This window comes from Sus scrofa, chromosome 16 (assembly GCF_054392235.1).
Source record: "Sus scrofa isolate SSC_HxYL_T2T_F1_AM1 chromosome 16, Sscrofa_HxYL_maternal_Yorkshire_Landrace_v2.0, whole genome shotgun sequence".
NCBI classification, from domain to species: domain Eukaryota; kingdom Metazoa; phylum Chordata; class Mammalia; order Artiodactyla; family Suidae; genus Sus; species Sus scrofa.
The window spans coordinates 46,235,719-46,246,748 of record NC_139398.1 but is presented as its reverse complement, the minus strand read 5'-3'; positions in this window follow the sequence as shown (position 1 = coordinate 46,246,748).

Sequence of the window (11,030 nt, the reverse complement as noted above, 5' to 3'; positions counted from 1 at the left end):
CATAGTACGATCACATGGGCTACACCAGTTTTTTATGTTTTAGCAGGGAATCTTCTTTTCCCCATGAAATTGGTGGAAAACTAAAATGTAAAACAGACAAAAATCAGAGGTGCCCTTGCTGAAGCACGATATGAGTGAGGGTGTGTGTGTGCGCGCGCGTGTGTTTGTGTGTTGGTGGGGGATCCCAAGGCCTTTCAGTCCCAGCCTCCTTCTCATGGCCTCTTCACCCTCTTGGAACTATAGCGCTCCAGAGAACCTTTGGAAAATTGTGGTCTGTATTTTGGCTCCTTAACTGGAGGACTCTCTCAGGTTTGAAGTGGCTGTAGGCATGGAGATGGGCTGTGCAGAGAGGGGCCACAGAAATTATTGCTTGTCTGGTGTTTCAGAGGCTCAAGGGGTAGAAATTGAGATTTGAAGATGATGACATGTCCCCCCATTATAGCCTCTATTTCCTGCAGAGGTGAGGAGGGGCAGGGCATGGCCAGAAACACAAATGGTTGGTGGCACAGTTTTCCAAGACTTGCTGGGGTGTTCTTGTGGGATTTATGCATGCATTCATTCATTGATTTGTTCATTTATTCATTCAGTGAGATATTAACTGACTTCCTATTATGGAAAAGAGGCTGAACTAACATTCTATGTAGGGTGGGTACTAAGGTAAATCAAATAGGGACCTTGTCCTAAAGGAAGTTAGAGTCCAGTAAGAGATAAGATTGAAATATCAATACCAAAAATTCAAGGTAGAAAATGCTAAATGCAAAAACCTGAGTGTAACTAGAGCATTATGGGATTCTGGAAGAGGAAAAAATTACCTCTAACTGTAGGGATTGGGTAAGGGATCATGGAGGAGAGGGTTGAATTTGGATTTACAGAGATTGGGGACAGAGGGCAGAAGCATCTTTCTGCTCTGAAGAGAGGCTTGGGACACATGTGGGGGGCAGGGGGAATTGTTAGGGGACACAGCAAGCAGTGTGAGGTTACTGAAAGCAATTAGGAGGTTTTCTTCTCACCCACCCCCTACACCTTCATAATCAAGACATCATATGGAGAGTTGCCATTGTGACTCAGTGGGTTAAGAACCTGACTAGTACCCATGAGGACGAGGGTTCAATCCCTGGCATCAATCAGTGGGTTAAGGATCTGGCATTGCTGTGAGCTGTGGTGTAGGTCACAGACATGACTTGGATCTGGTGTTGCTGTGGTTTTGGTGTAGACCAGCAGCTACAACTCCAATTCAATCTCCTAGCCTGGGAACTTTCATATGCTAAGGGTATAGCTCTAAGAAAGAAAGAAAGAGACAAAAAAAAAAAAAAAAAAGACATCATATGGAAGATAGCATCAGGCCCAAATCTTGCCTCAGTTACTGCTAATGAGAAAGGAATTAGGGGCGAAAGCTACCTCTGTCCTGGAGTCTTTCTTTAGGATCCTGCTGAGGAGAGAAGTCTGCCAGAGGACCAACTTGAAAACTGCCTTCCTTGGTCGCTTCCTAACAGATTCTGACAACCATCCTGAAGGGGGCAGGTGAGACAACTCAACACAGATTACCATTAGCAGATTTCCTGCTGCCAGCTCTTCCTGGGTATTGAAAACTCCTGGTTTCTTAAGCTGGTTTCTTTGCACCCTTAGAAACACACAACTGTAAGTGAACTGTATCTTGGAGAAAGTTGAAGTGAAAGAAAGCATTCCATTTTTGGACCTAGCACTGCCTTTATTCTGGCATGAGTAAGAGCTTGGGTGTGTACATGTTTAGAGTAAAGAGAGCCCCAGAGTGGCTTTTGCTAAAATATTTTCACAGGCTCTAGATGTTAATTTCCAGAAACTAAGTACATCCAGTATGGAAAATGTTGAGAAAATTAATGAACATAAAAAAATTCATCCATATTGCTGCATAGAGTAGTTCATTCTTTTATTTTTTTTAAATCAAAATCTTGCAGGATTTAAAAGATGGTGGTAAAATATACCTGAAATAACATTTACCCTTATAACCATTTATTAAGTGTACAGTTCAGTGTAACATTCACATTGCTGTGCAGCCTTTATTAAATCCATCTACAGAATTTTTCCATCTTTCCAGTCTGAAGCTCAGTTTCTGGAAACCATGGGCCTGCTTTCTGTCCCTATGAATTTGACTACACTAGGTACCTCATATAAATGGAATCACACAGTATTTATTATTTTGTGATTGGCATATTTTACTCTGCATAATATTTTCAAGATTTATCCGTGTTGTAGCCTGTGTCAGAATTTCCTTCCTTTTCAAGGTTGGATAATTTTCCTTTATGTGTATATACCACATTTTGCTTCCCCATCCATCCATTGATGAACATTTGGGTTGCTTATGTCTTTTGGCTCTTGTGAATATGGGTGTATAAATATCTATTTGAATCCCTGCTTTGGATTCTTTTGGGTATATACCCAGAAGTGGAATTGTTGGAGTGTATGGATAAATCTATCTTTAATTTTTTGCAGAACTACTGTACTATTTTCTATAGCAAATGCATTTTACATTCCTACCAGCAATGCACAAGGGTTCCATTTTCTCTATATCCTTGTCTGCATTGCTATTTTGTTTTTGTTTTTGTTTTCATAATAACTGTCACAATGGGTGTGAAGCAAATAATAATGAACTTAGCTTTTCATAGCATTGATTACAAAACAGTTTAATACGTCTCTTCCCAGGTACCTAGTCTTAGTTTCCCATGGATGTTACACTGAATGAAACTTGGACAATTGAATCTGTGTTTCTCCAAGCAATTAGAAAAACAATGGTATAGTAACGTGATGAGATATCACATAGTTACTGTGCCTGATGCTATTGGGCTCGGACCACACACCCTCAGGATTTCCTATTCATGTGCTCTAACCAAAAACTTCCAATTGCATGCATCTACGGATCTTTTCCTGGGAGCGTTCTGCAGCTATTGGCATCCTCTCAGCATATAACCAGCGCAGCCTTGATTATTGGGGAATTATCACTGATAGCCCTCAACCAATGACTGATGGCAGTTAGTGCAGAAATACCCCAGCTGCTTCCCTCCTTAGTTGGGCTAACTCAGAGGCAGATTCCACACTGCCTCCGAAAGGACCCTGTTGGGCATTGAGCCCTGGTGGCACACAGTGATAGCCTGCTCATTTGCATCCATCTGTGTCTCAGCTCCTCAGTTTTTGGAGTGTTTCTTGAAATCACCTTATAAAGAAGCTATTTGCATTCACCTCTCTCTTAGCATCTACTCCAGGAGGAACCCAACCTGCTATAGTCATTACAGTAATGATGATGTAGACTTTGTTATTTCATGGTAGAGTTTATAAAATAATGACACATGAAAAGACTATAACTAGGTTAAAATTATATTTGTGTAAGAAAAGCTTCAGAACTGGCTACACCTTTATGTAAAAAGTGTTTTCCCCTCACGTGGTAGTATTTTATATGTTTTCCTAGTGAAGTTACTTACATATGTAGCAGAAATGAATTTCTTTGAACATTTCAAGATTTTGATTATACTGCTCTATACAACATTTGAAACTATCTTTATTATCCTTGGAATACAACCTGCATCTTTTGCAGATAGCTTAGGTTATTTATTTATTTATTTGTCTTTTTTAAGGCCACACTCACGGCATATGGAGGTTCCCAGGCTAGGGGTCAAATCAGAGTTGCAGCCTCTGGCCTATGCCACAGCCACAGCAATGCCAGATCCGAGCCTCGTCTGTGTCCTACACCACAGCTCATGGCAATGCCAGATCCTTAACCCACTGAGTGAGGCCAGGGATTGAACCTGCATCCTCATGAATGCTAGTCAGATTTTGTTTCCACTGAGCCACAATGGGAACTCTGATATCTTAGGCTTTGTTTAATGTTTCAGGTTCGTACCATGTACCAGCTTGGAAAGATGGCTTCATCTTTGCTCCTGGGTATATTATTGTTTCCGGCTATGCTTAATCTTAAAAGGTAACTGGACTTAAAATTCTATTCTTCTTATTTTACATATATAGAGAAAAATGTTAATTGCTTTTTCCTTTTGTGCTGAGAGTCTCATTTGTGAGATTTTACCCCATCAAATCTTTGCCTTTCTAGTAGGAAATATTTTAAATTTTATTTGGCAGACCATTCTTTGAATTTCCTACTTCCAAATGTTACTTTCATGAGTGTCAAGAAGGAAGATGATTTAAAGATTCCTGGACAAGTTACTCCTAGTTATGTGAGAACATGATTTGCCATAAATTCCATACTCTGTATGTCTTAAGTGAGGATTTATGTGGAACGTGAAAAGTACATGGTCAAGGAGTTATTTTTAATTTTTGGAGTGCTCTTGGCAGACTAAATGTTTCACAGCAGACTCACTTAAATTTTTTTAAATCAGATGAAATTTATAGCCAGGAGCTCAAGGAAGGGGATCCTGTCCAGGGGAAAAAGGCAGACTCTGAGAAGGTAACTGCTGGTGAGAAAATACAATTTCCCTTAAAGCTTTGGGGTCAAACAATGGTTAGATTTAGTTGGTGGCCAATGATCCTACAAACCAAGCTAAAAATTTTCTCAGAGAAACTGAACTCATCATTGGTGAGGCCATTATCAATTTAAGGATAAACTGACCTTGGTATGGTTGTTTATTTAGTTGTTATGGAATAGGTGGTAGTAAGTTGATTCTTCTCAGTAATTCACAGAGGTTTGGAGGTGAGGTCTACAACTTATAAACTCCCTGTAAATCTTCCAACAATATAGATATTCCTAAGAAGTTCTTCCTTAGAACTCTGGACAAAAGCAGCAGGGTGCTGAGTTTCCATAGGGTAAGTTCCTTTTGCTTGGCAGTTCCATCTTTAGATGGGTCTTTTATCAAAGGATAGGAGAACCAATGGCCAGTGAGTGAGCACTGGGTACCATTGTGTATCTGCTGGGTCCTGTGTTAGGCACCAAGCCACACCATGAGCAAAATTCCTCAAAAGCAAGAATTACCCAAATCTTTGAACTTTAATTGCTCTAGCACATTTTGCTGATTTGTACATGTTTCCATTTGCTCTTGGGGAGCAGCACTGTATTTAATATAGGGTTTGTCGTCAATGAAGTGGTGCTAAACCCCCAGTTTATCTTCTACAATCTTCCCCCATCCGCCTCTGTCCTGCATTCATGTTGTTTCTGAGACAGATAAAACTGTGACGATGGCACCTATTATATTTTATTATCATAGAAACATATGGAAGACTGTTAGGCCTTTGATATAGTCTGTCGAAGGCTCAGCAGAGGAGAGAAGTCACAATTCAACCAATCATTACATAAAACAATACAGCAAGCCTATTCTGACATAACATAAATTAAAAAAAAAAAAAAGAAGAAGAAGAAAGAAAACTCTAAGACTGTTTTACAGCTTCTTTGGGTTTTTTGTTTGTTTTGTTACCTCCTTGAATGATCTGCCCCTTTGTAAAAATCCCATCCTTTTACAAATTCACCCTTCAGTCAATATTTATCCATAAAGGAAACACTGGCTCAGTAGCATACTGGTTCTGGCTTGTACCAGCTCACAAAAGTTTATTATTAAATTTTTAGGAAACTTGTAAACCAGTTGTTAAACATAGTATTAAAAAATTAAATTAGATAAACTTGCAATTAAATAAATTATGTAAAAAAGATAATCAAAATAAAGATAATCAATACTCAATATGCATCAATAATCAAATTATATAATTTGATAATTATATAATCAAATTATATAATCAATAAAATTATATAATACTTGATACACATCAATAATCAATTAAATCATATAAAAAAGATAATCAAAGATAGTCAATAATAGCATCAGCTCAATCATTTTACTGTGTTCTATTAATATCTATGCTTTTGAGATATTTTATTTCAGTCATATCTATTTTACGTAATGAAGAGCTACTGTGCATCTCTTCCCAATTCCGTGTTCAGTGATGTCATATTGGATTTTTGAAATTGGCTATGGTGGAGTATTTACACCATAGAAATCAGCAAGCTCTATAAATTAGGGCCTTTCTGCCTAAGGGTCAGCCTCTTGCTAACCATTTACCAATATACCACTGACCTGTGCTTTCAAGGGCATTGCACTTACATTTCACTTTCAGTGAGATCAAAGACAAAGGCACTGCCCCAGCATTGGTTGGATCTCTGCTCTCCTTTGCATGGACACTGAGATACACAGGAATCAATGTCTCTGGGATGATGGCCTGGTCAGACAGGCACTAACTGGCTCAAAGAAGTTTTCTCTCTGCATTGAAGCTGTGGGCAGTTTTAGTTTAGGCTGACAGATGTGGCCATCGAAACTCTTGTGGGTCCACTTGGCAAGCAGTAATCTTTCTGGACAGGGTGCCTTTTTCACTTTTTTAGTTTTTCCTCAAGAATTGTGAACTTTGAGTGCATTCAGTGGATGCTGCCTAATGGATGATCATTATTTCCAAAGTGGTGTGTGTACTGACCACATTTAGTGATCACATGACTTAGCTCTGTCTTGGTCAGTTCCCTGACAAAAAAATCCTTCTGCCTCTTCCCAACCCTCTAGTGTCTGCTTGCAGGCTTCCAGTATCTTCTCCACAGGTAGCACCATTGGAGTGTCCAGTTTCTAAAGTTTCCTCCCATACTATTCCTGGAGGTTGGCTGAATCTGCCTAGTTCTCCACACATTTTTCCAGAATCTTCCCCTTCCCTTTCGATAAACATAGTATAGATTTTGAGGCCAGTCTAATTTGCTGTAAATGTCAGCTCTGTTATTTACTGGCTATTACTTTTGGCTGTTATTGCTGTCATCACTCCTGAGTTGAAGTTTTCTTATCTATACAATGAATATGGACCAAATAATCCTTTGGTCTCACTCATTTGAGTATACAAAGGAGATCATATTAAATCTGCTACTATGTCAGCATCCCTAGCTGGTGAGAGCAGGACTTCCAGTTCCTCTTTTCAGGGCTCTAGGTGATTGGCTGGCAGAGTCACCTCATCGGACCCCATTGCATCTGTGCCTTTGCAGTTTCCTGGGTGCATACTGACACTCTGCTTAGCCTGTGGCCACTGTGCCATAGTTCTAGATGCCTCCTTCCCAGCCCCTCCTATTACTGCCCTTTTATTTCTCTGGCCCACAAATGACATATCCTTTCCCTTAATTCCCCATAGAACTGCTTGGCCAGGCTGTATCTTTTAAAAAGTTATTATTGGTGAATCAAGGGTAAGAAAAAGGATTATAACATGAATAGTAATTATCAACTGGCTACCCAGAGGCCCAGAATCTTCTGCCTTGGACTCTACTTAGACCTCAGGTTGCTGCACTGGGAAGGGGCCAGTGTTCCTCTCCCCACACTGAGAGCCCCATCAAGCTAATTACTACTCCTCAGAGTCAGGTTCTCAGCAACTCTTGCTGTTCACTCAACTTCGACAGAGAAGAAAGAGTTCTCTATTGTGACATCATCTTTCATTTACTTTAAAATTAATCACTAAAAATATCAGCATTAATAATCACAGCAATTGTATTTCTTCAGTTTACTGTAATATCAGGCTCTGTTCTAAGTATTTTGTATATGTCTAATTTTTATAACAATCCTGTAAGGTAAGTTCTATTATCTTTTTTTTTTTTTTTTTTGTCTTTCCTAGGGCTGCACTGGCGGCATATGGAGGTTCCCAGGCTAGGGGACTAATTGGAGCTGTAGCCGGCAGCCTACGCCAGAGCCACAGCAATGAGGGATCTGAGCCGCGTCTGCGGCCTACACCACAGCTCACAGAAATGCTATATCCTTAACCCACTGAGCGAGGCCAGGGATCGAACCTTCAACCTCATGGTTCCTAGTCAGATTTGTTAACCACTGAGCCACAATGGGAACCCCTGATTTAACAGAAGATGAAACGGAGACACAGAGGTGGTAAGTAATTAATCTGAGGTCAAACATGGACTAAAGGTGTATCCAGATTCAAAAGCAGGTTCTTGAGGCCATATGATGCAAGAGTGTGTGTGTGTGTGTGTGTGTTTACATATATTTGTGAGTGTGCATGTGTTCCTATGTGTGTGTGCATGCAGATTTGTGTGTGCTTGAATGCATGGGTGTATTGTGACTGTGTATTTGTGTGCGCATGAATGAATATATATATGTATGTGTGCATGTGTGTATTAACATTAATCTAGTGGGTGGGGGCCTCTGCACTCAAGGGGAAATTAGCATTTGAAAAACTCTAATCAGGAGTCTTTACTCAGAGGTGGCTGCAATGAGCACTTCAAATATCATTTTCTAAATTTGTGCCGAAGTGCTGGTTGGGTAGCATAAGGGACGGTAGGAATATGTTTTTGTTGGTGAAATGAGTCATGTTAAGATATACAATTGCTTAGAAATATTCTGAAGGCATGTCAGCTTTAGCATGAATGGGATGTAAGAATCAGGGGAGCCTAATGCCTTAAGGCAGAACCCTGGGACCAAAACTGAGGTAGTGTGTTATACCATTAACAGCAGAAGTTTATCCTATTACTGCTGTCAAAAATTGTGTTTGCTTAAAAGGAAACCTTTCATTCATTGTGCTTGTTTGAATTTCTAAAGGACAACTAAGAATTTTCTGTGCTTCCAGGATGTATTTTTTGAGTTATTTTGCTCCTGCTTGCCAGAAAAGATTTGTACTAATGGCAGACTTGTGTCTCAGTTTTGTTTTCAGTGTAACACAGTGTGGTAGGAAGTTGTGGGAAAGAAGACATGCAGCTCTCACCTACCTCTAAAATAGATGCTGCCGATCTTTACCAATTAGAACCTAGTATGTGGGGAATGGACAAATTGGTTTAGGTCAGCTTGCAGTATTTTCCCATCTCCAGTATAGGCCTCATTCTCCAACCTTTCTTTTACTTTTTTGGAGATCTCCCATTTCCAGGGTGGTTAACAGTGGTAATATCTATTTCTTTTAGGGAAAACCTCACTTCTACTCATTGTGGGTGGTCTTATCTTTAGGCCCCCCTACAGAGGTCTTCTGTGAGCTTATAAGATTCTTCATCAGTTCATCTTTTCAAGGCTGGATTGTTTATTCTTAAATAATACCATAAGTAAGACAACAGTGTGGTCTAGGCTGAGCTTCCTCCAGACTGGTTCAGTTCCAGTTCCAGCTATGATGAGGATTCATATCTTGACTTCTGGTTTCCTGTGAGCATCTCAGATGAGAATATATATTTCTCTCTCTGAAACAAAAAATGAATTTCAGGCACTAAGTTCTTGCTTAGAAAAAAATTATTTTAATAAATTAGCAAAGGTTGCCAACTGGTTACACATGGATTATGTTCCAGTCGCTGTTAGTGATTTAATTTGGCCTTCATAATATGGACCAATACATTACTTTAAATAACTTAAATTGATTTTATTATTTTACAATAGGAAAATTATGTATAAAAATCTGTATTGTCTGACTTCTTAAAAATCAGAATATCTGGTAACATCATGCCTGCAATTCCATTCACATCAGCAGCCAGTAAGAGCTAAATAGCAGCTTCTGCCTTTGACTGAGGTGATGACTTTCCAGTTTGATACAGTCCCCACTACTCCACATGGTGTTCCCAATAATGAAATCAAGAGCTAATTAGTGTTTATTATTGTGTTTTTGCTGTTGTTTTTCTTTTGGTAGAATTAAGAGGATCATGTAATGTACCCTGTATTCATATCTTTATTATAAATTGGAACCAAATGAAATATAGAGTAGCTCACCTATATCCAAAATGTCCAGAGTTTAGTTCAAAATCACTCATTATTTCAAAATCTAAGAAGATCTCAAACTGAATGAAAAAGGACAAAAATATAATACTGAGATGACAGAGATATTAAAATTATCTGACCAAAAATTTAAAGCAGCTATCATAAAATTCTGCAACGAACAATTACAAAAATGCTATAAGAAATTAATAAATAAAAAACATCAGGAAACAGAAGCTATAAAGAAGAATCAAATGGAAATTTTAGAACTGAAAAATATAATAAGCAAAATAAAAATCTCAAAGGATGGGATCAGAATGGAGGGGACAGAGGAAGAATTAGGAACTAAAATATAGAACAATAGAAACTGTCCAATATGAATAGTAGAGAGAAAATAGACTGGGGAAAAAGAAGAACAGAGCCCAGGAACCTGTGGAACTGTAAGAAAAGAGCTAGCTTTCATGTCATAGGAGTTCCAGAGAAAGGAGAAAGAAAGTGGGCCTGAAAAAGTAGTCAAAGACATAATGGCCAGAAGACATAAATCTAAAGCTAAGTAAGTCCTAAGCAAGATAAATCCAGACAAGTCCACACCAAGACACATCATAGTCAAACTTCTAACACTACAGACAAAAGCAAAAAAAAATAAAATAAAATAAAATAAAAAAATAAAGTCTTGAAAACAGTAAGAGGAGTGACACCTTACAATTAGGGGAAAAACAATTCAAAGGGCAGAAGATTTCTCATAAGAAACCATGGAGGCCAAAAGGAGGTGGCACAACGTTTATTAAGTGCTTAAAAAAAAAAGGAAGAAAGAAAAAGAAAAATTATCAACCCAGAATCCTATATCCAGTGAAAATAACTTTCAGGAATGAAAAGGAAATCAAGACATTTTCAGATGAAAAAAATCTAAGACAGTTTGTTCTTAACTGATCTACCCTGAAAGAATGTCTAGAAGAGGTTCTCTCAACAGAAAGGAAAAGATAAAAGAAGGGGAGTTCCCGTCGTGGCGCAGTGGTTAACGAATCTGACTGGGAACCATGAGGTTGCGGGTTCGGTCCCTGCCCTTGCTCAGCGTTGCCGTGAGCTGTGGTGTAGGTTGCAGACGCGGCTCGGATCCCGTGTTGCTGTGGCTCTGGCGTAGGCCGGTGGCTACAGCTCCGATTCAACCCCGAGCCTGGGAACCTCCATATGCCGTGGGAGCGGCCCAAGAAATAGCAACAACAACAACAACAAAAAAGACCAAAAGACAAAAAAAAAAAAAAAAAAAAAAAAAAAAAGATGAAAGAAGGAATCTTGGAATATCAAGATGGAAGAAAGAACATAGCAAGCGAAAATATGGATAAATACATATACTTTTCTTCTCTGGAGTCT